The sequence below is a fragment of the Liolophura sinensis genome, chromosome 7 (genome assembly GCF_032854445.1).
Source record: "Liolophura sinensis isolate JHLJ2023 chromosome 7, CUHK_Ljap_v2, whole genome shotgun sequence".
Lineage (NCBI taxonomy): Eukaryota > Metazoa > Mollusca > Polyplacophora > Chitonida > Chitonidae > Liolophura > Liolophura sinensis.
This window is the reverse complement of record NC_088301.1, coordinates 59,231,965-59,238,869: the sequence shown is the minus strand read 5'-3', so window position 1 is coordinate 59,238,869 and position 6,905 is coordinate 59,231,965.

The following is a 6,905-nucleotide window of genomic DNA, read 5'->3' as shown; positions in this document are numbered from 1 at the left end:
AAGCATCTGAACCACACGGTCAGATCCGACTATGTGACTGTAGTCACGCACAAATGCAGTGCGCAATGTTACGAACATGTACGCGATAACCACAGAGGGGTTTGATGGTTCAGTGTCATCCATGTATAGGACATGCTCGAGATTCCTGCACCTCCAACAATCGCGGGGCATAGGTCATATGCTCTAACAAACGGTTGATAGCTCTAAGTTTAAGAGAAGGTTTGTCCTAATCCGTCAATGTGAAATGAAATACTTCTTTCGCGGGTGCAAAATATGTGTGATTGTAAGTTGCTTGCCAAAGGCTACGGTGTTTTACACTATAGATGTGTCGTTTCTTCCACTCTGAAAAATGACCCGGTAGCATCAGTGAAAACTTATTGAGTACAATGTCATACAGCTATCAGATAAACAAATAAATCCTAAACGAATAATCACATGCATGCTAGTTACTAAATTCAGTAAGGGCATTCCTGTTAAAACGACACCTTGTCTGTACCTCACACTGAAGAATATAATCCAAGTTTGACAGGGACACTCATAAAGACTTTGCCAGTCAACAACAAAACAAATGACCTCATAAACCCGACATTCGCATACCACTGGTAGACCACGCATGAAAGGACGTTCCACGCCGATTATGGCTAGACCCATTTCCAAATAACTTAAAACACCAGTTCGCTAAGGAATAGGTAAGAAATAACAAATAGATACCAGATGAAGTTGGTGACATCTAAAAAAGAAGCAGTCATGAGCTTTTGGTGATGCAGGGATGTCGATATTTTAGACATGACATCAAGCTGAAATACAGCGTCATAAAAAGTATTTCAAGCAACACAATATAGGTTTATAATAAGTCCTAACAAAAACTCCCCCGAAAGTAAACATTGAAAGCCAATTTTAGGGAGTAGTCATTTATGGCCTCCCCAAAGTAAAAGCAATTTGGGTTCAAACTATAAAGGGACCATACCGAAAATTTTTTGGCAAAACAAAACAAAAACAATTAGTGCAAAAACGGTGGAATGTTTGACACTATTTTGCTGATAGTTTAAATGATTACCAGTCACAGCTTATCGCCCGCTCACACATCTCTCCATAACATGGTCTCATCATGCACGAATTTAAGTGAATTTATAACAATTTTAACGTCATATAATGATATGAAAAAATATTTTGTATAAAATGAGTCGGGGAGTTCTGTCTGGAATTGAACCAACAGAGAAACGTTTAGAGTTGATCCAAGCCCAGGGTTGAATTGCCTTAGTCGACGGATATCCTCAGTCGACGGATATCCTCAATCGACATACGTGGATAAAAATTATAATAAACGATTCGTTTTTGTGGGAAAGCTCAGAAGTCATTGTCCAAAGTCCACCTATGAAACTGACGTTGCAAGTGAAAAATTCTTCAGTATGAAGTTAAAGGTGGATAAACAAAATAAATAAATATATATACCGGTAGTGGTGAATGCATCGCTGTATATAGGGTTCCGTTATGAGACCATATTATAGATCCAGTACTATTTCTGCGAAGTATTAATTATGTTTACGATATAGGGTGTGTTTTATACACTTAATTTGCTGCATTATAATTTTTAAATTATTTTAAAAATTGCATGTAAAACTACTGTGGTTCACTAAAGTAAGTTACTGAATAAGGTCGATCGGATTTCGCATAACCACTTCATTCCCCCATACCATTAATCAATTTCTCTTTTTAAAGGAAGATTTGGCAGATTTTTTACTGATGTATTTATTTATTTAAATGATGCTTGCTGTGATGACTTTACATGTATTAGCTTTATTCTGGCAAACCTGTTTCCATAGTTACTATTGGACACCATTATGCAGGACAATGTAATAATGAGAGATACCATGCTTTCAAGTGTCGCTCTGCAAGTTATCACTTGGTGCATTCCGGTTGGAACATCTGTGTGCAAGCCAAGGATACCAGAGTTTCGAATGTTCATAAGTGCCCAGAGGATTCACCGTGCACATATACTCACTGATGGAAATTCATCTCACGCATATGGGCCTACTCCACTCGGATATCGATTTTGTCGATGTGCATGAGCTCATCTTCAGTATTCTGTATACTGACATGATGTATTCTACTTCAGAAGGTTCCTTCTCGTGACAAATAAGATCAATGTATAACCTTTCAGCGATAAGAGATCCTTAATAGTGCTTCTCTGGCTTCGAGTTGCCCATTTATGCTTGCATTTCAGATAGTGCATCGATCATTCTCCAGAAGAAAGCCTTTATACGGGAGGCGGGATAATGTATTTAAATGCGTTTATGCTTAAATCTGATGAAAACAAGACGGAATTACCTGTCATCTTCTTATCCTAGGATGTTGCCTTAATTGTGCCACGTGAATATCGGCGGGATGCATAAATTAACAGATGAATTTCAGCACATGTAAAACACCTCTGCTGTTATAACATTTAACATTTTAGGCAGGACGTAATATATACATCTTTAACTTGATCAAACGTGAAATACTTAGAAACTTTGTATATGAAACTGCAGACATGTACATGTTTACCACGCAAATAGGCATTTTGTTTATTTGCCCCTTAATATGCTGGCACCCCAACGGTAGGGGCGAGGTGTGAGTGGCGGTTGTCCGATGTCTCAAGCCTGTTTTTTTAGGACGTTTTTAATTAAAATTTGGCAAAATGGCTTCACCATGCTAATCTATGTACAGATTAAGATTTTTTTTCCAACTGTTTCGTCCATTTTCACCCACAAAAATTGCCGTTTTTTCTGTTGCGAATTTTGGCATAAAGAGATAAAGCTCCAATGAATTAATTCCACAAGCTCTGGTAATGATTCCAGACGTTCAACGCGTTCTGGAACTTATTCCAAAAAACTCCTTTTTCTGTCCACATTTTAAACCTCCGTTCTAGTGGATATATTGTAAACCACATATTGACCGAGTATCGCTACAGCTGATTCGTCTATTTTCCACGAAAACGGTCCGTTTTAGAGTTGAAACTTGGCACGCGGCTTCAACCAAATCAATGGAGTCAAAATTTGTGCTGTTTTATTGTGTTCACGATTGTTTTTGTCGCGTTTTAATAATCGTCCGGATTTTTTTTCGTTTCTTTTTTTTTTTTTTCTTAATTATTCGTTATATTGACTTGAAAACTGGTGCATGGCTTCACCATGACAGATTACAGATCTGATTAATGTTCCTTGCAGCTTTATGCATTAAAAAAATGGTGGTTGCATGTATGGTAGGGCCGATATATAGTATCAGTGTGCTAAGTTGTATAACCAGTTTTTACATGGAGACGTTTATTTTTACCTAATTATTGATCTTGATTTATGACATGAGAGTTTGTGGACTTCCCTGAAATCCTCACATTACAGCGCAATGAACTAGTGGCACAGGATTTAACCATGACAATATTAGCGGCAAAGTTGTTGCTGTTTTATTATCGGTTCACGCAGGTTACCCCGTGGGAAACTTCCACAAATCGTTCATGCTATTAAGCTATAAGCTGAACGCTGTAAGGAAGTCTACTGCTTCCGCTCGGAAGAGTGCTTTTTGTTGCTTTTCTAGAAAACTGCAAATCGTAGTTATTTGAAATTTGTCAGCAAAATTTTATTTTACTTTGTTTTGCTATTTTATTTTGTCTTTCGCTGCTTAGAAGTTTTCTGTTCTGGACCACTTCGTTTGACGGCTTTATTAGATTGTGAGCAAAAACTTAAAACATGTTCTCAAGAACGAATGGCCGGATCTCTCCAAAATTGTATATCCATGTATACTCTGTACACGATAGTTACAAAAGGTGTGAAGGGGACATTAATTTAAAAGCCAGTTAAAAACTTGACAATCTCGCCCTTGGTCGAATGTATGACGTTATAAAAGTGAATTTTGAATTTTGATATAACATTGATGTATTCCAAGTCATTTTGTGTCGGAGATGCTGGATCTGCTTTTGTTTGGTGCCTATGTTTGTAACTTTCTCAGATACAATCAAAAACAATTAATTTTACCTTTTTGAAATTACGTATTTTCATTTGCCGGTAAATCCAAAGTTAAGAGAGCCAGAAATTTGTAATTTGCACCACATGGCTGACCAAGATATGCTCTTTTCGTTGAGATTTAAGTACTTTAAACTCACATCAAGAGTTTTATGGCTTTATGATTTTATAATGTGTTTAAATGACATCACCCAGTTTAAAAACCCTGTGTTGCTGATCGAGTGTTCATATAAAATCATTCATTTCTGGTAAAAATGGTCGATCTATATATACGTCCAAACAGACATTCTTTTATATACCAGCCGTCAACCAAAAGTGGACTTTCCGGGTCAGTAATCACAAAAACACTGTTTTATCACAGTGAACTAAAGAAAATATAAAGTACAAATTAGGAACGAATCGTGCAAAGAGAAGCAGTCAACATGCTGTTTCCAGCGGTGTTGGAAAGACGCAAAGAAATGTCCCAGGCGACTGAGTGAAACCAGTACTCCAATCGTGAACCGTGGTATACACAAAGAATTTAATTAACCTGGAACTAAACAGATCTTTATATCAGTCCCAGATTAAGCACCAGCCTTTCTGGCACGTGCCTATGGATTTGAGGTTCGATCAAGTTTTCTCGCCTAGAAGTGATTCAGATGTAGAAATTTCGGCCTACTAATTCGACAATAAACTTAGATGGTTTGATGCTCTTTTGATTGCCTGTTTTTGGAGTTATTGTTTTTCTTTTACTGTAATTTGATTGCTAGCACAGAGTTTGTTTGACTGGGATGAAAACACTGACCTCTATCTTAGTAACAGGTTTGGACTACAACAACCCACGTGGGCCGAAACTGCTTGAAGTTCTAGTTACTGTTATTTTATAGACCCGTGAAAGAGAGGAGGTAATTATTGTGCTCCGCTTTTATATTCTGGCGAGTCATGACACGCCGGAATGGAACGTGCAATTGCAAAACTTCTCTGTCACATTATACTGACACCACACCAACCACTCGTTTCCTTTCTCTAACCTCTCATTGCTGAGTGTCAAGCGAATAAGCATCATGGACCGTTTTTAAAATCTTTGACATGAAGTCTTTTAGGCCACCGAGCGGTATCGGGCATTTGTAATAGGCTTTTATACCTAAAACTTTTGAGTCCAAACGAAAGCGGTATCAGCTTTTCAAAATCTAAAGGGTCAACGCATATGTACTTCGTTGTATGCATGCCATATAGACCTACTTATTGTGAGCTTTACCTCCTTATCTAAGACTTTGGTCTAATTGATAATTTTCAGGACATTAGCACACATGTAGGTCAAGGCAGCTTAGTAACCGGCCTATACTTTTCGTTATGGTGATATCACGTCCGAAGTTAGGACGGCATGGTCTCAACAAGGATCGACAAGCGTCATTGTTATTGTGAAACGAAGTGAAAAATTCTTACTAGTGTCTTAAATCACGTTTATAAAGAGTGTCTTCATTATATATATATATATATATATATATATATATATATATATATATATATATATATAGGCTACGTGGACAATTCAGTACATTTTTGATCTAACTCGCAGTGCCTTACAATTTTTCCATGTGTTATCGTCAGTAAATGTCGGATAAACTCCAATAATGGTCGGGTTCACTTCAGTAAATGTTGAGATCTAACCATTTTTAGATTATTGAGATATAAATTGCTTATTTTCGGGTATAATGAAATATACACTAATACGCTATACGTGTACTTCGGCTGTTTTTCCTATTCCAACACAGTATCTCGATTTGGCTTTCAGCTTTGAAAATGGGTTGTTCCATTTTCGACCTGAGAGCATATAGCCAGCTGTTTCACGGTTCTTTTAACCACGTCACAAACGCGGAGACGCTACATGGGTTAAGAGGACACGATAACACCGTCACAATAGCAGCATCGGATATAACCAAGCTGGTTTCCACTCTTGGCTGGTTTCTAGATATATCTGACTAGAGCTTCTCCAGGCGAATGCAGACGAATCCATTCTGTCGTGACCAACATTTCCTAGAAGATTTCGGGTTGCGATATCCGCTTGCACACGTTAGTAGGTCCGGGCAAGAGGTGCTTTCACGGGGTTTAATTCCATTTGCCGCCACACAGGAGAGTGGCTTCCCCTGATTATCACTATCTGCTCCAACGCTGCACATCATGGTGACTTTGCCCTAAAAAAGGCAAGTATCCCACACTGATGAATAGGACACTAGGATTTCCAATTTAATCCGTTTTAATTTCTTGGTGCAAGCTATATTTGGATGGTTATATTGAGACTGTTGGTCTTAGTTTACGTATGATGACCTCAGACAACTAAAATCACTGAATCACCATTAAAGATTTGTCTACTCCAATATTAGGCCAACACAGGATGTAAGCAACCCGACACCCTATTCTTAGGATTGCTCACAGTGATACATGTACCTGTATTTGGCTTATGATTAGGCAATCTCTCTTTGTTCAGTATTCGGTATACAATTATGTATTCCAGCTTCAAGACATGTTTAACAGGATTCAGAACTGTCATTAAAACAAAAACACATAATTAATATTATTAAATGGAGCTTTACTATAAAAGCAATGATATATTTCACATATGTATTTTTCATTCGCGAAACACACAACTTAAATGATGACATAAAAAAGACAATTTCCTGTGAATAGGGCAAAGCCACAGGTTTCTACTTTTTGAATCTTTCCTTTACAACTAGAATGTGACACTGGCCAGCTAACTACCCAACCAGAAACATGGATCAGTTCATTACAACAACTCACCTCCTGGTTGTGAGATTTGATTCATAAATGCAAATCACTCAATCAGCAAGACCAATATAAAAAGGTTACATAATCAGATGAATTGGAAAGGCCGATAAAACAACACCATGCTACAGTTTGACTTAAAATCAGTCA